We start from the raw sequence: 22,134 nt of genomic DNA, 5'->3' as shown, positions 1-22,134 counted from the left end.
ACCTTTTATATTCATTAATCATTATAGAAATTAGTTTTTCTTTCCACATTGAATATAGGTAACAAACCACAGAAATAGCAGTACCCATGACTTCATCATCAACAGAAATCACAGATGTTCCCCATCACATTACAGTTGTTGCAAAACATCTTGAAATACTGTTTGTGTTTGTTCATCACCACTTGGAAATTGTGCAATTATTAGACAGGCAGTGAGATCTTATTATTTAATTTGTTAATGAATATATGTATTACTTATGAGATTTAAAAATATCTTGATAACTGTATTTCAGTGTAAATGGTTTCCTTTTCTTGTGTTTAAGTTATGCACTTAAAATCATTATTTTGAGAGGGGCTTCATAGGCTTCACCAGCCTGCCTAAAGGGTCCAAGGCACAAAAAAGGTTGGGAACCCTTGACCCAAGTTTTCCTGAGCTCAGGGGAGGCTTCCTCTGCCCCCAACATGCTCCTTCACTCTCTGCTGTCTTCATCCTTCACAGTATAATTCGAGAGTTTCTGCTTTGGTAAACTTTCCAAAAGGAACTCAGTCCAGAGTGGGACTTCATAATTGCAGGGCTGATGACCCCTCTCTTGGCCGCCGTTCCATCCAAACCCCCAGCAGCCATTGCAGGAGTTCCTTTGTGGAGCATCCTTATATCTTTGGCAATGCAAGGAGATTTGCTTTGCTTGTGAGCCTTTATAGAGTCAGAAGCTGGAGAAGGGTCTTGCTGAGGCTCCAGGTATGAGAACCTTGACTTCTTGGGGGCTCAGGTGACTGTGGACAGCACGGGGCCAGGGGAGGACCCATCTCTCCTCTTCTGAATGGAATCTGGTGCTTTCCTGGAGCCTGTGGCTGAGCTACGGGAACATCAACACAGGGAACAGGGGAGCTAGGCCAGAGTAGAGAGGTCATGGGGATTACATAAGTAACGTCTTTTGTTCTCTTAGACCTTGAATTTTATGAAATCTTGTCTGTTTGGCACACAGAATCTGATATCATGTCTGGCAAATAGTGGGTACTCAGGAAAAGCCTGATGAATGAATGAATGAATGAATGAATATGAGATTATACCTGTGTGTGTGGGTGAACAGTTGGAAGGGCTTTGTAAGGGCTAAAGTCCTGTGCGAGAATTTATATTCATTCATGTGACAAATATTCCTGAATGATTACTTCATGTCTGGCCCTGTTGCTGTGCTGGGGACATAGCTGTAAACTAGATAAAAATCCTGGAACCTCCTAGAGCTTATAATGTCTTGAGGATAATTTGTAGGTGGTAACCCTGGGCTTCTACTTGACCTCTTGGCCTGGGTTAGGCTTTCCCTCTAGGTTCCTACAGCCCCCTTCTTTCTCCCACTATAGCACTGATCACACTGAGATGTAACTGTTCCCCTAGACTGTGAGCAAAGTTCTGGGGTCAATACTTTAAAGTAGGAGTCAATACCTTATGCTCAGTGAATAATGACTAAGCATCTTCCATGGGGGTCCATGGCCCCACCCACCCAGAGGAAATTCAGCTTTTCTGGGAATAACAGTACTTTTGTTCTTCCTCTCTTTCTGGAAAGATTTCCCACTTTCTAGTTGAAATGAAAATTGGGAGCTCCTTCTTTTTTTTTTTAATTTTTTTAATTTTTTTAAAGATTTAATTTATTTATTTTACAGAGAGAAAACACAAGTAGATGGAGAGGCAGGCAGAGAGAGAGAGAGAGAGGGAAGCAGGCTCCCCGCTGAGCAGAGAGCCCGATGCGGGACTCGATCCCAGGACCCTGAGATCATGACCTGAGCCGAAGGCAGCGGCTTAACCCACTGAACCACCCAGGCGCCCCTGGGAGCTCCTTCTTTTACCTTCCCCCACCATCCAAACATCACCCAAATAAAAAGAAAGAAAAGATCTCTATTGCCCTCCGGACAAGGCAGTTATGAAATTCCTGGGTCAGGCACTGCATGTTCCATGAATTAACTCATTTCACCCTATAAAGGAGATGATATTAGTCACATCCTACAGTAGAAGACATGAAGTTTCAAAGAGGACAAATGATTTTCCCAGTGTTGTAGCCTTTAAGTGACTGAGCTAGGATATGAACCCAGATCTGGTCTCCTTTGTCTGTGCACTTTGTATGACACCAGAATTCTTCCTACTCGTTTGAAGTATGGGCCATCCCAGGAGACACGTCAAGAACCAAGAATTAAAAAGAGAAAGGGAACAGGTTCGAAGACAATGGACATTAACACAAATTTTTCATAGCTGCTGTTAGAATGGACAAATTAAGTGGAACTAATATTTCCCAATATATATAATCTTCTGAATCTATTGGGGGTGTGTCTCAAAATATTTGCTAATTACTTGATTACTTGGCTTTCCAGCTTCACTGCTATATTGGTCTCCTAGGACTACCTTAACAAATTACCGCAAGCTCGTGGTTTCAAACAACAGAAATTTATTCTTTCAGAGTTGAGAGGCCAGATGTCTGAAATCAGGGTGTTAGCAAGGTTGGTTCCTCTGGGAGGCTGAAGGAGAATCCTTCTCTGCCTCCCTTCTTTTTTTTTTTTTCTTTCTTTTTCTTACCTTTGCTTAGCCCATGGGAGTTGCTGGGCTCATGGCCCCCTTCCTCATCTTCAAAGCCAGCCATGGTCTGTCCCTGCCTCCCTTCTTTTAGTGACTGCAGGTGGTCCTAGGTGTTTCTTAGCTTGGGGCTGTGTGACTAATCTCTGCCTTTCTTTTCTCCTTTCTTTCTTTCTTTCTTTTTTTTTTTTTAAGATTTTATTTATTTATTTGACAGACAGAGATCACAGGTAGGCAGAGAGGCTGGGGGGTGGGGAGCAGACTCCCTGCTGAGCAGAGAGCCCAATGCGGGGCTCGATCCCAGGACCCTGGGACCATGACTGGAGCTGAAGGCAGAGGCTTTGACCCACTGAGCTGCCCAGGTGCCCCTCTCTGCCTTTATCTTCACATGGCCTTCCCATTCGGTGTCTCTGTGTCTCAAACCTCTTTTCTCTCACAAAGACAGCTCTGCTCAGTGGATTTAGGGCCCCGCTAAATCCAGGATGGATCTCATCTCATCCTAAGATTTTTAATTTTTTTTTAAATATTAGGCTTTCCCTTTTTTTTTTTTTTTAAGATTTTATTTATTTATTAGGCAGAGAGGCAGACAGAGAGAAAGAGAGGAGGAAGAGGCTCCCCGCTGAGCAGAGAGCCAGACGCTGGGCTCCATCCCAGGACCCCAGGATCACAACCCTAGCCGAAGACAGAGGCTTTAACCCACTGAGCCATCCAGGCACCCCATCATCCTAAGATTTTTAACAGCCAAGATTCTACCTTCTTGTTCTTTCAAGATTTATTTATTTATTATTTTAGAGAAGGCAGAAGGGGCAGGAGAGGGAGAGGGAAGGAGAGAGAATCTCAAACAGATTCCCCCCGCTGATTGAAGAGCCCAGCATGGGGCTTGATCTCACGACCCTGAGATCATGACCTGAGTTGAAATCAAGAGTCTGGTATGAGGGTTAAAACTGGATTATCTTGGGACACCTGGGTGGCTCAGTTGGTTAGGCAGCTGCCTTCGGCTCGGGTCATGATCCCAGCGTCCTGGGATCGAGTCCCACATCGGGCTCCTTGCTTGGCAGGGAGCCTGCTTCTCCCTCTGCCTCTGCCTGCCATTCTGTCTGCCTGTGCTCGCTCTCTCTCCCTCGAGTCCCACATCGGGCTCCTTGCTTGGCAGGGAGCCTGCTTCTCCCTCTGCCTCTGCCTGCCATTCTGTCTGCCTGTGCTCGCTCTCTCTCCCTCTCTCTCTGACAAATAAATTAAAAAAAAAAATTTAAAAAAACCCTGGATTATCTTTTTGGGAGACACAGTTTAACTCACTATAATTGGAATGCTTTTTTGTTTTTTTAAGTTTATGAACTTAAGCGACTTTATGTAAAAAATTATCCTAAACATAAACTTTCCTGCTAATTCTCTTCTGGTCTTTGTCAATAACAACCCTCACTTCAGCTTTTCAGAACCTGCAAAACATCTGGTACCTTAATTCTTTTACCTGCCCTGGGGCGAGGGGTGGTTGTGCAAGGTCAGCCATTTTATGGATAAGAAAACAGGTGTAGGGGCACCTGGGTGGCTCAGTGGGTTAAAGCCTCTGCCTTTGGCTCAGGTCATGATCTCAGGGTCCTGGGATAGAGCCCCATATCGGGCTCCCCCCCACAACTCTCTGCCTACTTGTGATCTCTGTCTGTAAGTAAGTAAATAAAATCTTAAAAAAAGAAAAGAAAATGGGTGTAGGAGGGGAAGTGATTTCACCTCCAGTCCTGGTTGAGTTAGGATTTGGACCCAGAATGTCAAGGCTCTTTTCTTCAACTGCCTGCTGCTTCACGGAAGTTTCTGTAGCTGTAATTGGTTTGTGCAGATTTATTTATGATTTACCTTTGCCTTAATTTTTTTAAAAAGATTTTATTTATTTATTTGACAGAGAGAGATCACAAGTAGGCAGAGAGGCAGGCAGAGAGAGAGGGGGAAGCATGCTCCCTGCTGAGTAGAGAGCCCAATGTGGGGCTCGATCCCAGGACCCTGAGATCATGACCTGAGCCGAAGGCAAAGGCTTTAACCCACTGAGCCACACAGGTGCCCCTAAGATTTTATTTTTAAGTGATCTCTACACTGAGTGTGGGGTTCAAACTCCTAATCCTGAGATCCTGAGTTGCAGGCTCTACCAATTGAGCCAGCCAGGTGCCTCTAACTGAGTGATGTATTCATTCATTCAATCACTATTTATGAAAGCCTTACACTTGTAGAAACCGAAGGCCGAACTGATTTAGGTGGGCCACAGAGAAGCAGACCACCTTGGTCTTTGTCCTTGAGAATGGTAAACAGACAGTGAACATAAAGTGTGAGCAGTCTATGGGAGCCCAGTAGGCTTCTAACCTAGCCCAGGGGTCAGGAGAGACTTCCTGAAGTCTGACTTGGTTCTTAAAGAATAGATGGGCAGGCTGTAATCTTATTCCTCTATTGGTTGTTAGAATTACATATTAGGATGGTCATTCGACACCCATGTATTGAATGTTATTATGTTATTCATTCTCTAGCACTCTGACAAAGTGCATAACAGGTTCATATAACAGCCTGCATCACAAATGGCAGTAACTTCCACTTGCCCAGGATTTGGTCATTTACACACCATTTTCACACTCCTTGTCTCATTTGCTGTTATAAAAATCTCTTGTTAATATATATTTAAAACCTTTAATTTCCTGTATAATTAACATACAGTATCTATTAATTTCAGGTGTACCATGTAGTCACTCAACGATTCTATGTATTGATCTGTGCTCATCACTGTAAGTGTGCTCTTAATTACCTTCACCTGTTTCATCCATCCCCACCTACCTCCCCTCTGGTAGCCATCAATTTGTTCTCTAGAGTTAAAATCCTGTTTTTTTTGTTTGTTTTGTTTCCTAAATTCCACATACGAGTGAAATCCTTTGGTGTTTATCTTTCTCCGACGGACGTATTTCACTGAGCTTTATACTGTTTAGATCCATCCGTGTTGCTGCAAATGGCAAGATTTCATTCTTTTTTTATGGCTGAGTACTATTCCATTGTATATATATACCACATCTTCTTCATCCATTCATTTATCAATGAATGACATTTATCAATGACACTTGAGCTGCTTCCATATTTTGGTTATTATAAATAATACTGCAATAAACATAGGGGTGCATATGTCTTTTTGAATCAGTGTTTTTATTTTGAGAAAGTACACAGCAGTGGAATTACTGGATTGTACAGTAATTCTATTTTTAATTTACAGAAGCTCTTTGTGGATGCTTTGTTTATAGTCCTGTATTTCTCTCATTCGTCTTAGCTAAACTAAAAAATCATTTAATTTTCCATTAAGATGATTGCAAAAGTTAAAAATTAAGTTACATAACATTGGAACTTATTTTTTTTTTTAAATGTTTCTTTCTTTTTTTTTTTTTTAAAGATTTTATTTATTTATTTGACAGAGAGATCACAAGCAGGCAGAGAGGCAGGCAGAGAGAGAGGAGGAAGCAGGCTCCCCGCTGAGCAGAGAGCCTGATGCGGGCCTCGATCTCAGGACCCTGAGATCATGACCTGAGCCGAAGGCAGCGGCTTAACCCACTGAGCCACCCAGGCGCCCCAACATTGGAACTTATAAACATTCAAATTGTGCTGAGTGTTAAACCAGGACCAGGTTTCTGATCCTAATTTGACTTCTTTTTCTGTCTCTCTGAGTCTCAATTTTCTCTACTAGGAAGTGGGCATGTGAAGGAAATTTAGGCTGAAGGATTAAATGAGATAATGGATCTTAGATGCCAGCACAGTACCTGGCTCATTAAAGATTGGTTTTCCTAACATGGTCTCTAATGTCCATTTTTCCTGCAACTTTTTTTTTTTTTTTTAAGATTTTATTTACTTATTTGACAGAGAGAGAGAGAGAGAGAGAGAAAGAGAGCAGGAACACAAGCAGGGGGAATGGGAGAGGGAAAGCAGGCTTCCCACCAAGCAGGGAGCCTGACATGGGGCTCCATCCCAGGACCCTGGGATCATGACCTGAGTCAAAGGCAAACGCTTAACAACTGAGGTACCCAGGCAGCTCTTTCCTGCAATTTTAAAGCAATTCTTTTTATTTGTTTGTTTGTTTTTTAAGATTTATTTATTTTAGGGATGACTGTGTGGCTCAGTCTGTCAGGCATCTGCCTTTGGCTCAGGTCATGATCCCAGGGTCCTGCGATGGAGCCCCACATCGGGCTCCTGCTTCAGCTGGGAGCCTGCTTCTCCCTCTGCCTGCTTCTCCACCTGCTTGTGCTCTGTCTCTCTCTCTCTCTCTCTCTCTCCCTCTGACAAATAAATAAAATAAAATCTTAAAAAGATTTATTTATTTGAAAGAGAGAAAGAGGGAGCAAGCAGGGAGAGGGGTAGAGGGAGAGAGAGAATCCTGATGCAGATTCCCTGCTGAGCATGGATCCCAACATGGGGCTTGGTCCCAGAAGCCTGAGATCATGACCTGAGCCGAAATCAGGAGTGGGCTGCTTAATCAACTGAGCCACCCAGGCAACCCTAAAGCAATTCTTAAAGTAATAGTCCAGCTCACACATGTGTCATTGCTCTTAAAGAGATGCTCTGAGAGAAAAAGAGAGCTCAAACAGACTCATTAACATAGCTGATACAAAACCATATCACAATCCCAATTAATCAGATAGTAATAGGCAAAGGTTAGCATTTTGACACTGTCATTTTGTTCCTGAGTTTGTTTGGGTTGGGTTGCAGAGGAAAAAAAAAATAGATGTGGTAGAAATAATGAGCACAAAATAAAACTGAAAATGGCTAAAACTACATGTGGTAAAAATTTATTATGGATGGAAAAGCAAACTGAATGATCCCATCTTCGTTGGTAATATTAAACATTGCAAAGTTGACCCCAGGGGAAATTCCACTTGGTGGAAATAATCGACACAAAATAAAAATGACAGTGGTTCAAATCTCTTCCAGGAAAAGGTGGAATTGGTGGAAATAATGACTAGAAACTTCAAAATAGCTGAAGGAATAATCAGTAAAAATAGATAAAGTTAAAAAATAATTGATGAATCTAACCTTTCTTATCAAATTAATAGAAAAAATATATCTTGATGAAAATTCAATAAAGAAAAAAATTCAGAAAAATCAGAAATTGTTTTTGCTATATGGAAAGTTTATCAAGGGCTAAAATTGACTTAAGAGTTGATTCCTGAAATACTTTAATAATTTCATTAATAATGGTATAATTCTGAGTAAATAGTTTACCTACCAACACTTGGCAGGGTTTTGGAGACAGAATCCTCCAATTAGATGAAGGTTTTGGACTATAAATGCCACTTTACAGTCTTCAAAGCACTTTTAAACTCATTGCTTTATTCGAGTCTTCTAATAAACTTTTGAGGTGACAGGGCAGGAATCATTCCTTCCAATTTACAGATGTAAACACCGAGATTCAGAAAAGTTAAGAGACTTACTAAAGGTCACCCAGCATGTTCATAGCAAGGTCTGATTTATCATCTGATTCCCAGATTCCTAGTCTGGTAAACTTCCTCATACCTAGGCCTCTAAATCTAATAATGCTTTACTTGCTCGCCAGATTAGATCCCTTCTAATTCTGATCTTCACCTAGTCCCCATTTTGTGCCAGTAGAAGTGGAAAAAAGGAGGAGAGGGAGTAAAGAGAGAAGAGGGAGTGGCCAATGCAACACTTAGAGAGAGGAAGGGACTTGCCGGTCTCATAGTCAACATATCATAGGTACTTTTCTCATTCTCAGAAAAGGGAGCAGAGGGGCTAGGATTTTTGGGGGGGGGGGTGTGGGGGTGGACTGGTATTTTAAGGCTGGGCTAATAGGTTGAAAAATGAGATAGGCAGTTTGAAAATGACAGTGCCTGATATACTTGGGGAAAGTGAGTCATGAGGAATAGGAGTGTAACTAGAGTAGAGTAGGTGGAGTGAGGCTGAAGAGATTGGCTGCAGCAGGGGCTGTGGACCGCATTAACCTCTGATATAGGAAAGCTGGCCTTTCTCAGGTAGGCCTGCTGTTCTCTAGTGGGCTGGCTAGTGAAGCTTGAATGTTTTGGTCTTCAGAACATCAAGGAATAATGACTTATAAAATCTAAAAATACTGTAATTGGATATAGGATTTATGCTACATCAGAGATTGTCTGATGCCATATTCCATTATGTTAGGAGAGCTGGACACAGAAGGCGGCAAATTATGTTTTTAAGTATAAGACTTACTTATTCAGTCTATAGACAATGTTTTCTTTAAGTAGAGCTTTGCAGACCCTTTACAATAACTCTGTTCCTCCCTCCTCACTCCCCATCTCCACAGAGATATTTGGCCCACAGATTAAAACCAGTGCTATAAGATTTCAGATACAAGGAAGATCAATGTGCCTAAAATATGTTCTAGGGAAGGTAGGACTTTGGCTTGAGTTTCAAGAATGAAGAGAAAAGGAGGAAATGGCTGTGGAAAGAAAGACCAAAAGGAGGAAAATTTTGAGAATAGACAATGAAAATAGAGAACATTCTTTGTACTGATTTAACGGTCTTTTATAAATTGTAAGTTACTACCATTATTTGTTTTAATAGTGGAACTGTTGAGCTCACAGAAAAACCAGAAAGGCCTCATCCTGAAGCACCACTGAGGGCAATAGGAACCCATGATAAGCTTTTTAGGCAGCAAAGTATGGTTGCTGGATTTGGAAATTACATTTTTTGAAAATAGTCTTATAACTTAAACTATGTGATCTTTTTAAACAATTCAGGCAGTAAGATAATGAAAATTACTTGAAACCTGACACCCTTTGCTTCAAGATAATCACTAATGATATTTTGAGGAACCTCTTTCCTAAAATCCCTCTATGCTTATAGAACATCCTCTCACACATCACATAAATTATACCATTTTAAACGTTTTGTAATCAATTTGTTTCCCTCAAGAATAAATTGTGAATAGCTTTTCGTGTCAATAAATAGATCTATACCATTATTTTGAACAGCTGCTTACTACTGCATTGTTTGTATATATAATTTAACTAGCCCTTATTGACGGACATTTACATTACCCCTGTAATCAGCAATCCCATATAACCACCTTGTGCATTCATCTTTCCTAAAATGTTTCATTCTCTTTTTAAGGTAAAAATTGGAAAGTAATGGAGCAGGGTCAAATCTTCTTTTCACATTTGGATTTCAGTTGCCAAACTGTCCTCTGAATTGCAGGGAGACCAGGAAGAACCTGCTGCATTAGTTCTGGTGTGACAGTGGCAACGGGGATGGCGAAGAGAATACAGACTCAGGTGATCTATCCCATCTAGGCCTCTTCTCAGTGGGTTGGCATATTCCCACCCTTTTTCTTCTCTTTCACTTATTTTTCTTAACATGGAGGAAGAACTGAGAACTGCATCTCCCAGCATTTCGCAGGCACCACACCCCCTGGGAACTGTAGTACCGCGTTTTGAGAAGGGTCGGGAAGAAGGGCGGGAGACTGTGGGGCATGCTGGGAAATGTAGTCCAGCAGGGACGAAGCCGGGGATGTATGTTCGAGCGTAAAGAGGTTGGTGACGCTGCAAACATTGCTACTTGGAGAAGAGGGCACTTAACTTTCCTCACAAGTGGTCTCTGAGCCGACAGAAGCCGCCAGCGGATGGTGGATTTTACTTCATTGTCCGCAACCAGGAAGGGTTCGGCCCCTCGGTATAAGGCGCGCGGCTGCCAGCACAGGCCGCGCAGGCCACGCGCGGGCCGGAGCAGGGCATGCTGGGAATTGTGGTCCCGGCGCGCTGAGGCTGTGGGACGTGTCGCGGCGCCGCGCAGGCTCCTCCTTCCCCGCCCTTCTTAGCGGTCCCCCGCCCCCTCCCTCCGCCTCCTCCTCCCTCTCCTTCGCCCGCAGCCGAGCGCCCCTCCCCCCACCCGTCGGGCTCTTCGTCGGCTACTGCAGAGGATTCAGAGCCGAGTCTGAGGAGGAGGCTCCCGTTCCCTGCGCGCCATCCGCCACCTTACTGGACTCGGGCGAGGGAGCGAGAGCGTCGCCACTGTAGCCTCCAGAGAAGACAAGGGCATCGCCGCCTCCGCCGTCGTCTTCGCCTGCAGCGGCTAGCCGGTGAGGAGACCGCCCCCTCCTCCCCCGGTCCGCTCTCCTGGAGCCTGGGCCGGTACTTATGGAGAATGAGAGTGGGGGCTGCTGAGACCCCGCGCGGGTTGGGGGAAGGGGGTTGAGGCTGCGATGGAACGGCGGGTTGGCAGGGGAGACTTGCCCTGGTGCGGGGCTGGGGGTGGGGTGAGGGTGGGACCCAAGCAGGTTGGGGGGGGCGACAAGGGAAGGGGACTTTTAATAGCGATTGACCCGATATGGGACAGGAGCGTGAGATTGGGAGGTGGGGGTGGAATTTGGGATGGTTTTGGGCGAGATGGATGATGAGAGTGGAGTGGGATGGCTTTTAATGGGGGAGGGGACTGAATGAGGGTGATGGATTTGGGGTTGGCTTGGAGCAGTTGACAGCTTGGGATCCAGCCGGGGTGCAGGGTAGGGGGATGATTTCAATACACAGTGGGATTGCAGGTTTGGATAGGACCCTGGGGGAGGGGTGTTAATTCATGAGAGTGGAATTTGGGGTGTACTTAGAGCAGACTGATGGAGGTGGTAGAGCTGGGAGTAAGGGGCTTGGCACCGGTTGAGACCTGAGCTGGAAGTGGGCGTTTGCCATCTCTGGGTGGTGGGATTTGTGGAGACTTATGGAATAACGTGGGTTAGGAGAACAGAGGAGTAGAATTTAGGGTTTTTCTGGGGAATGCTCATGGAGGTTGGAATAGGAGCTGGTGGGGGAGGGACTTTCGGTGAGAGGAGTGTGATGGTGAGCTGGCAGGAGGGGGGTAAATTAGAAGTTAGGCCCAAAATGGTCAGGCAGAGATTGAAATTGGAGATGGGTACAGGAGATGGGATTTAGGGTGATTTTAGAACGACTGGAAAAGGCATGGTGGCTCCTTGGGTGCAGGCTTGAGGCAGAGGGCTCAGAAGACGCTGCTGGGCTATACTCACTGAAAGAATAGTGGTAGGTGGTGAACAAGGTTGGGGGATGGTATCTTAAAGAAAATGTCCCTTGGCCGAGGTGGCAGAGGGAGTTTTGGAGAAGCAGTGCCTGAGATGAACTCATAGAACTGCAGAGGTGGTTGCTGATAGTAAGGTGGCAAAGAGGCTATTTAACGAGTGAGAAACCTTGAGTTGCAGGTATGGATGGAGCAGGGAGGATGGAGTGGGGCAGTGAGCAGGGCTGGGAAGAGGTGCACTGGATGATTCTAGAGAGGAAGGATTCTGATGTCCTCCAAGAGAAACAGGGGGTCAGGGGTTGGACTTAAATGGACAGCTTTGGAGGCTGTGGTTAGGGGAGGTACAGTAATCAGAGGGGACTTTGCAAGGGACAGAGAAGGTGCATTAAAGACTCTTTCCTAGAGAACGTCTTAAGCTGTTATTTCAGTCTTTTTGTTTCATTTGTATTAATATTATTAGTAAATCAACCCTAAGGATAAAGTTAAGAGGGGCTTCAGTTAAAGCAGAATTAAGCAGGGGAGGGTGTTTTCTATTCATTTATTATAAAAAGAAAGTTTGGGGAAAAAAACCTACTCTTGAACTAAAGGTGGAGAAGATAAAACTGGAACGTGATAGATAATCTTTCTGTAGGATGTCTCTGCCTTCTCTTTTCTGCCGTCCCTTTGGTGCATTTAAAAATTAGTCCTGGAATTTGGAATTAAATAAATTTGATGAGCTTGGGGTATTTAAGGGAGCATTCTTTGCTGGAGAACCCATGAATGACACTGAAAAATATGAGGCTGAATTTATTTTCTAGTCAGGCAATGTGCACGTATGTAGAAAGAGCTTAGGCCTCCCTCCCACCTTAAAATTGATTGTCTGAAGACTCCATTTATTGGTGTCCTGGTTTGCAAGGCAATTAGGCCCATCATTATATTGCAGGCTAATAATCCTGAGATGAATCTTGGCACCACTGCTTTATGTAAACATAGAGAAGACAGGAAATATGGAAATGTCATAAATATTCATTGGTGAAATGGTTTGGTATTGATGGAGTTTTTCATTTGATTCTCTTTTGGCATTACTCGATAAGATTTAAAATAATTGGACTATATTTCTATAGATCGAATTTTCTTCTAAAGGAATTCAGGTGGTCAGAATTCTGTCAGATGTGGATAAATAAAGCATGTAGAATCATTTTTTTTTTTTTTAAGGGTTGGTATTGATATAGGCACATTGCATTAACTGCAGCAACAATGTCTCCATCTATTCATCAATTTTCTTTAAAGCTTCATGATATGTTTATTCTTATGACCTATTGGTGATGCTGGAAGGTAAAGGGGTGTGACTGGGGGAAACAGCTTTAGGGATCCAATTTTCTGCACTTAATTGCATTAACTATGATATGTTAAACATGAAGTGGCTGTTGATTAGAGCTCAGACTGAGAAAACGTGGGGAGGGATGTAAAGAGGATAAAACTGGCATCAACAGGATCAAATGATTCTGTTTTTGTTCAGGCTTCAGAGTTCAGCTTGTAAACAAGCCATTTTCTTTGGTTTGACAGTGGAGCACATAAAAATGCCCAAAATTTAGGATTTTTTTTTTTTTTTGTAGTTCCAAAATAGGCAGAATGATGGAAGGTTGGCCTTATCCTTGGAATTGAAAGTGTTTATTATAAGGAAGCTTTATTATAATAAAGACCAGGTTTGAGCAGTTACCTGTAATTTGATGAGAGTGTAATCTAACTAATGCAAGTATTTCTCATAACTTTACTCTGGGGTCCAGACATTGCTTTTGTGGATCTGCAGGCTTGAGCTAGAGGTGAGATATTTATATTAAAGTTCTGGCTTTTGAAAGCTCAAAATGAAAACTAATCGCTTAGGAGAAATGTCTTAGTGGATTTTTTCTTCCTTCACAGCTATGGGCACCTGTACAGTGGAAATGTATATAAAGTGTTTGTTTGATTCTTCTGATGTTCTGGTAAGGAGAGAACAGAGGAGGTACTGGTAGACAGGTTCCTTGGTAATGAATGGCCTGTGAATTTAGAGGTGGAGAGTCCTGAGTTCAAATTTCCCATTCCACTACTTGATAGCTAAGTGATTTCAGTGAAGTCATTAAAAACCTTTCATACTTAGTGGTAATGGTTGCACAACATTGTGAATGTACCTACTTCTCCTGAATTGTACACTTAAATATGGTTGAAATAGTAAAAACAAAAACTTCTATACTTTGCAAGGCTGTCAAGGGAAACAACTCAGTTTATGCCCTAAAATAACCTTATGACCTGAAAACCTTATATATATTAACTATTTGTTCAGTGTTTATTTACTTATTACCTGCTAAATGTCAGGGGAGATGAAAATGAACAAAAAACAGTTGTCAAGGAGTTTTCATTGTTGGGAGAGAGATGATTTAAATATAGTGAGAGAAGTGAGGCATAACTAATGTGGTTAAAGGTGTGGATTCTGAAGTGGGTCCACCTTCCACTGCTAGCTGTGTGACCTTAGGCACAATGGTCTTATCTATAAAGTGGGCATTAAGAGAATAATTTCATAGGATTGTTTTGAGGATTTAACAAAATAATCCATGGAAAGTATTTAACACTGTGGGTTGGTTACATAGTACACATTAAAAAATATTGTTGCCATTATTATGAGATAGGAAGATATTAGAATGTGCATTGCCTTGTATATCGTTCCATTGAGTTTTTGGTATTATGTTCTATAATTTATTAAAGGATTACTTTGGATTATCATCTCACAGTTTATTTGGATATTTTCATGTTTACATATTTGCATATTTGTAGTTTAGGAACTTTATTTTATTTTTTTTTAAAGATTTTATTTATTTATTTATTTGACAAGAGAGATCACAAGTAGGCAGAGAGGCAGGCTGAGAGAGAGAGGGAAGCAGGCTCCCTGCGGAGCAAGAGCCCGATGCGGGGCTCGATCCCAGGACCCTGAGATCATGACTTGAGCTGAAGGCAGAGGCTTTAACCCACTGAGCCACCCAGGTGCCCCATAGTCTAGGAACTTTAATCAGTAAAGTACTAAACATATGTCTTAGCTGTTGGCTTCCTCGTCTATAAAATAAGAAGAAAAACTGCTCTGAGGGTTTAAATGACTTGCTTAAGGTTACACAGTAAGTGGAAGAGTCTGGGCTACAGCTCCCAAATTCTGATTTCTTAACTCTGTATCTTTTTAAATTGTGAATTAAACCGTATTTATAAAGTGCATATAACATACATCTTTAAGGAATGGAACAAATTGAAGATGGATGTTTTTCCTGTTCGGCTTAAAAAGGAAATCTGTAGTACCTTTAAAGCCTCTTGTGATTCCCTGCCTGATTGAATGTCTCTCCATTTCTCTTCCTCATAAGTAACCACTTCCCTGAATTTTGTGTGAATCATTCACTTTCTTGTCTTCATTCTTTATAGTTTTACCAAAACAAGTGCATATTCTAAACAATATATATTTTTTTACCTTTGCAACTTTATATAAATAGAATCATAGTGTAAGTATTCTTTTGTGACTTGCTTTATTTTTATCTATTATTATTATTATTTTTTTTTTTGCAAGAGGTTTATTTATTTGAGAGAGAGAGAGAACGCGCACTAGCAGAGAGGAAGGGCAGGGGGAGAGAAATGTGGGACTCAATCCCAGGACTCCAGGATTATGACCTGAGCTCAAGGCAGGTGGTTAACTGACTGAGCCACCCAGGTGCCCCAATTTTTATCTATTATTTTTTAATTTTAAAGGAGCTTTATTTCTTCCACCATTAAAATAGCATATACACATGGTACAACTTGGAAATTATAAAAAGTAAAAGGAGGGATTCCTGGGTGGCTCAGTTGTTAAGCGTCTGCCTTTAGCTTAGGTCATGATCCCAGGGTCCCGGGATTGAGCCCCACATTAGGCTCCCTGCTTGGTAGGGAGCCTGCTTCTCCTTCTCCCACTCCTCCTGCTTGTGTTCCCTCTCTTGCTGTGTCTCTGTCAAATAAATAAATGAATATAATCTTGAAAAAAATAAGTAAAAGGAGGCAAAATTATTTTCTATAATCCCATTATCAATACTTATTTATATGTATGTGTAAATAAAAAAATAAATACACATATCAGTCGATGTATGTGTACACATACATACACACACACAGGCATAGTCTAGATAGCACGAGGAAGCCAGTTTGCATTTATGGCTAATCAGATTATCCAGATGTGGGTCAATCATACTTGGAAATAGGAATGGGAGGGGGTAAATAGCAGCCTTTGTGAGCTGTGAAACAGCACTTTCTTAGAGCTTTTACCTCATTGACAGTTCTTTATTTACTAAATACTAATTCTTTGTTTTATCACCTTAGCACTTCATTTCATACTTTGATAAGTTACTTAACTCTTTGGGTCAGAATTTTTGTGCGTTTTTTTGTGCCTAGTACATTGATCCTTTCCTGTTTGTCCAGGAGGGTCTGTCATCTGATGTACAGAGAGAACCATGAATAGGAAGTCATCACTTATACATACCAGAATTTAGCAACATAAACACCGAGAATTTTTTGTCTAAGAGATATGAAATCCAAATTCATTAATAGTCTGTTGGAGCTTCAGTTTACTTATCTGTAAAATGGGTTTCAAATGAGATAATAAATGTGAAAATACCTTTTAAACTATAAAGGATTATATAAATGTTAGGGTTTTTTTTTTCCCCCTCAAAATTGAAATCCCCATGCAGAGGTACAAAGCTTGTTATGTTTGGTTTATTACTTTTCTGAAAGGTTCTTCTTGGAGGCAGGAGTATATGGACAGTTCACAATTTCTCCCTTGAGACTTGAAAATTGTTGGGGCAGAGAAGGGGCTAGAAGACTTTCTCCTGGTTAATTTATGGGACATGGTTCTGCTATAACTGTGCTGTCATCTCAAAATGAAATAATTGAGGCTGTATTAAAGTGGAGAATGCAGTATACAATGTTTGCTCTTCATTTTCCTGACAAAACTCAGTTTTCTACCTGTAACTTATTAACAAGATAGGGTAGTAAAGTGAGGTAAATTATCTGTGCATGTGCAGAAGGGAGATAATACTCCATTGTTGATTTGTCCTATGGGTTAAACGAGGTAAGAAGGACAGAGAACCTGGAACCTTGACTGGCACACGTATAATTGGTACTTAATATGGTAGCTATGACTATTATTTTTATTTTACTTTTGAATTGTTTAAATTTATGAATTGTTTAAATTTTTCTGTAGGCTGTTCTTTTGTTATTCAGTGTTTTCCTGGGCTGTATCTCCTCACACTCATTTTACATTATTTTAATATTATCACAAGTAAAGCAGAACAAAAACCTAAATCCACAACTGCAGTACATTCCAAGGTCAAAGAGCTAGTAGTCTTGTCTGCGGCAGATATGTTTAAGACATCTGTCCAACAGACAACATACTGAGTTATTATTAGATGGCAGTGAAGAAGTGCTGGAAATATGGCATACAAAAATTAAATTTCCCTGCTCTTAAGGAATTTATAGTCAGTTTTTTTTGGAAGATGGACATGCCACACATTGCCATAGCATAGCTTAGTAGGATAAGTGCTATAGTGGGGGCATGAACAAGGGGCAGGGAGGATGGTGGTGGTTGTGGCCTGATCTGCTAGGGGGAGCAGGGAAGAGAGAGGTGCTTGAAGGAGTTAATGCTTGAGGTGAGACTTGAAGGAGATTTGGATGTGTTGCGAAGGAGAGCTTAAGAAAGGTTCATGAAGTCAAACCACAATCTTGATTGTTCCCTCCCAGTGTTCTTGTAGGCCTTGGTCTGTACCCCTTTTTAAGGCCTTTCTAACATGCATACCTACTGTAAGACCAAATAAGCAAATCCCCAAATATACTGTGCTGTCATGCTCCTGTTCTTTCTGTATTCTATTTCTTTTACCTGGAAAGCCCTCTTCTACTGAATTTCTTAATCTTTACTTTGTCTATTAGACAAGTTATACTAATGAATACGTTTTTTGGTTTTTGTTCTTTCCAGTGTTGTTCTTTCCATAGCAAGAAGAGATTTTTGAAGCTATTGAAACTAGCTGGTATTTAAGAAGAAATCTTTATTGTTTTTGCTCTCTTAGTAAATGTTGATATTCCTTAGGGTTGGTTCCTTGGCTCACTGGACTTTTTTTTTTTTTAAATATTTTATTTATTTATTTGACAGAGAGCACAAGTAGGCAGAGAGAGGGGGGTGGAAGCAGGCTCCCCACTGAGCAGAGAGCCCAATGTGGGGCTTGATCCCAGGACCCTGGGTTCATGACCTGAGCCAATGGCAGAGATGTTAACCCACTGAGCCACCCAGGTGCCCCTCATTGAACTTTTTAAGATTCTTTCCTTAAGTAGTCTTGCCCATTCTGTTGGCTTTAATGGCTACCCATATGCTAATGAAATATCTCTAGCTTGGAGCTCTCTGCTGAGCTCCAGACTTGTAAATGTTACTGGCTTTTGGCTATCTACATATATCCATTTAGATTTACCTCAGATTCAGTAGGTCTGAAACATAGTTCATTTTCCTGTCCACTTCTAATCTCTTCCATTCTGTATCCCTCCCCAAACAAAAAGTTAAAATCGTCTCTTTCTGTAGTTTTGTAACTTAAATGCACTCCATCTAATCATACAGGCTAATGAATCTGTGCCATGTCTTTTTTTTTTTTTTTTTTTAGTTTAATTCCAATATCATTAACATACAGTGTTATGTTAGTTTCAGGTGTACAATACAGTGATTCAACAATTCTTCCTGTTACTCATTGCTCATCATGATAAGTGTACTCTTAACCCCCTTCTCTGTTCACCTTGCCCCCCCCCCCCCCGTTAATCATTTGCTTGTTTTCCATAGTTAAGAGTCTTTTTTTGGTTTATTTCTTTTTTTATTTTGTTTTGTTCTTAAATTCCACAGGTGAGTGGAATTGTATGGTATTTGTCTTTCCCTGACTTATTTCACTTAGCGTTGCACCTTCTAGATCCATCCATGTTGTAGCAAATGGCAGTTTTTTTATGGCTGAGTAATATTCCATTGTGTATATATACCACATCTTCTTTATCCATTCATCTGTTGACAGACACCTGGACTGCTTCCATAATTTGGCTGTTGTAACTAATGCTGCAATAAACATAGGGCTGCATGTATCCTTTTGAATTTGTGTTTTTGTATTCTTTGGGTAAATACTCAGTAGTGGAATTACTGCATCATTGAGTAGTTCTATTTTTAACTCTTTGAGAAACCTCCATACTGTTTTCCACAGTGACTACACCAGTTTGCATTCCCACCAACAGTGCGCAAGTGTTCCTTTTCCTCCACATCCTTGCCAACACTTGTTTCTTGCGTGGCAGGTGTGAGGTGATACCTCATTGTGGTTTTGATTTGCATTTCCCTGATGATTAATGATGTTGAGCATTTTTTCATGTATCTGTTGGCCATCTGTATGTCCTTGGAGAAATGTCTGTTTTTAAATTGGATTATTATTATTTTTTGATGTTGTATAAGTTCTTTATATATATTTTGGAAACTAATCATTTATTGAGTATATCATTTGCAACTGTCATTTCCCGTTCAGTAGATTGTCTTTTGTTTCCTTTACTGTGCAGAAGCTTTTTATCTTGATTTAGTCCCGGTAGTTTGTTTTTGCTTTTATTTCCCTTGCCTCAGAAGATATTTCTAGAAAAATCTCACTATGGCCCATATCAGAGAAATTACTACTTCTGCTCTCTTCTAGAATTTTTAAGGTTGTAGGTCTCACATTTAAGTCCTTATCCATTTTGAGTTTATTTTTGTGTATGCTGCAAGAAAGTGGCCCAGTTTCATTCTTTTGTATGTAGCTGTCTAGTTTTCCCAGCACCGTTTGTTGAAGAGACGGCCTTTTCCCCATTGCATATTCTTGTGCCCTTAGTCTTCTCCCTTATCTCTCACAGCCAAAAAGAAGTCTTCCTAAGTATTTCTGAAATTCATCTTTCCTTTCCTTTCCTAATTACCACCTTAGTTCAGACCCTGATCCCACCTGGACAAGTACAATAGTCTCCTAACTGGTTTCTGTATTACCCATCTAGTAAACCTTTCACTCAGCAGCTAGAATGTATCCAGTAGAGGTATATGTCTACATCATTCTTTTGCTGAAATCTTTTATTGGCTCTAAAGTCTAAGCTCCTTAGCATGACTATTAGGACTTCTATGCTAGCTCCTTAGCATAACCTATTAGGCCTTTTGTGACCTGTTCTTGTGTACTTCTCCTACCTGTACTCTTCCTATGGCTGATAATACTGAGTAGCATGTAGTTCCTACAGACACCTTGCAATTTCAGACCTTTGTTCGTGCCATTTTTCCTGGGGGTTGGGTGCATCTCTCCTAAGAAACCTTTCAGAACCCTTAAGATTGCCCCAACTGCCCCATTTTGTTCCAGGAGTCCTCCAATGCCTGCTTCTGTCATAATACTCTGTTATGTAAGTGAACTGTTTTTGTTTGCTACTTCAGTTAACTCGAAGTGTCTTGATGGCAGGGACTCCTGTCTTTGTCATAGTTTTCGCTCCTGGAGGGTGCATCCCAAGTAGCGAGTGAGTAGTTTTTGTACTGAACCTAGTAAGGACAGATAATAAGCCAGTACTATGAGATTCTACTTAGGAGTGAGATGGTATTTTTTCCAATGTGGTTTTTTAATTTGTTTAGAATGGAACTTAGAATTTAATTGGATTGATAAAGGGTTTAGTGGTGATGATGGTGTGTAGCACAAGGTTCAGAAGTAGAAATAGTAAGAGGGTATATTCAGGAGTTGGTAAATGCTTTCACTAAAAATTTTAGGCTTTGTGGGTCACATGCAGTCTATATTATTTCTTCTTCTTTTCCTTTTCCTCCTTTCCCTTCCCATCTTCTTCCTGCTCTTCCTCTTTTCTCCTCTTATGTTTCATTCTTAACTCACAGGCTATCAGAAATCAAACTTTTAAGTGGTAGAATATTGAAGATCAAAGAGATTAAGGTAAGGTCATATTTCTTGTTTTATTTATTATTATTATTTTTAAAAGATTTTATTTATTTATTTGACAGAGAGAGAGAGACAGTGGAGAGCAGAGAGCCTGATGTTGGGGCTCAATCCCAGGACCCTAGGATCATGACCTGAGCCGAAGGCAGATGCTTAATGACTAAGCCATCCAGGCGCCCCTTGTTTTATTTATTATAAAATTTAGTGCCTTGGGTAATTATACATATCTTTAGTGTAGAGAACAATTATACAGGAATTTTTTGGTCAGACTACCATGCTGTTTATCTAAAAGCTGGACATTTTACTAAATGGGCCATTGATCTTTGTATGAAGATGTTGTAAGAACACTTTGGTTTATAAAGCTCCTATACAACTCCCCTTCCTCCCTCTTTAATCAGATATCTGGGTCCTGTCGGAATATGCCTATTTTTATGACGATATAGATTGTGTTTTTTTCTTAGATATGGACATTTTCTTTTTAAATATTTTTTTTTGTTATTTTAAAAAATATTTTATTTATTTAACTGAGAGAGAGCATTAAGTGGTGGGGGAGATAGGGGCAGAGGGAGAGGGAGAAGTAGACTCCCCACTGAGCAGGGATCCTGACAGTACTTGATCCCAGGACCAGGGATCATGATCTGAGCTGGAGACAGATGCCTAACCAACTGAGCCACCCAGGCGCCCCTGTTTATTTATTCGAGAGAGAATGTGAGCCAAGAGCATGGTGAGGAGAGGGGGAGAGAGAGAATCACCAGCATACTCTCTACTGAGCAAGGAACTGAATCCCATGACCCTGAGATTGTGACCTGAGCTGAAATCAAGAGTTAGATGTTCAACTGACTGAGCCACCCATACACCCCAGATATGAAGATTTTTAAGGAATTGTGGCTGATAAATTTTTTACAGTAAATTTCAATCTCTGACTGACTCAAGATTATGATCTTTATTTGCTTTCTGATCATGTCCTTCAAGCTTAACTGTTTCTGCTGATGCTCATATTTTCTAGCCTTTGTTTTATCATTTTTTCACATAGCCTAGTTTTTTTTTTAAGATTTTATTTATTATTAGAGAGAGTATGTGCTTCTTTGAATTGGGAGAGGGGCATAGGGAAGAGGCAGAGGGAGAGAGAGAATCTCCAGTGGACTCTGCTCTGAGTAAGAAATCCTACATGGGGCTTGGTGTCACCACCCCAAGATCATGACCTGAAGTGAAACCAAGAGCTGGACATTCAACTGACTGAACCACCCAGGTGCCCCACATATCATAGTTTTCTAATTTGTCCTTCTTCTTTTATTTTAAATTTATAGCAAAAATCTGTCTGTAAATATACTTTTATTTCTGCAAATGTAATTTTATTTTATTTCTTTAAAGATTTTATTTATTTTTTGACACAGAGAGAGAAGGAACACAAGCAGGGGGAGTGGGAGAGGGAGAAGCAGGCTTCCTGCAGAGCAGGGAGCCCCATGTGGGGCTTGATCCCAGGACTCTGGGATCATGACCTGAACCGAAGGTAGATGCGTAACAGGCTGAGCCACCCCCATGCCCCTGCAAACATAATTTTTGTATTTTACTTGACCTGTAGTGCATAGGTGTGTCA

The 22,134-nt window shown here is 41.1% G+C and overlaps 1 protein-coding gene across 7 annotated transcripts in view; it reads left to right on the top strand.

The window, feature by feature from the left end:
- FAM168A (family with sequence similarity 168 member A) overlaps positions 1-22,134 on the top strand; it is a 240,668-nt gene that overhangs the window by 31,604 nt on the left and 186,930 nt on the right. Inside the window, exons 1-2 of one of the 7 annotated variants that reach the window (XM_004768086.3) lie at positions 10,317-10,630; positions 20,480-20,534. The exons of 1 other annotated variant lie outside the window; for it this stretch is intronic. The gene's annotated coding sequence lies outside the window, so the exon portion shown is untranslated. Of the gene's footprint in view, positions 1-10,304; positions 10,631-20,479; positions 20,535-22,134 lie in introns of those variants that run through there. 5 more of the 7 variants (XM_045071464.1, XM_004768085.3, XM_004768088.3 and 2 more) reach the window with 5 other exon arrangements.

Source organism: Mustela putorius, unplaced genomic scaffold (assembly GCF_011764305.1).
Source record: "Mustela putorius furo isolate JIRA1106 unplaced genomic scaffold, ASM1176430v1.1 tig00003987_pilon_pilon_pilon, whole genome shotgun sequence".
Classification (NCBI taxonomy): Eukaryota; Metazoa; Chordata; class Mammalia; order Carnivora; family Mustelidae; genus Mustela; species Mustela putorius.
The sequence above is the reverse complement of the archived record's forward strand: the minus strand, read 5'-3'. Positions and strand labels throughout refer to the sequence as shown.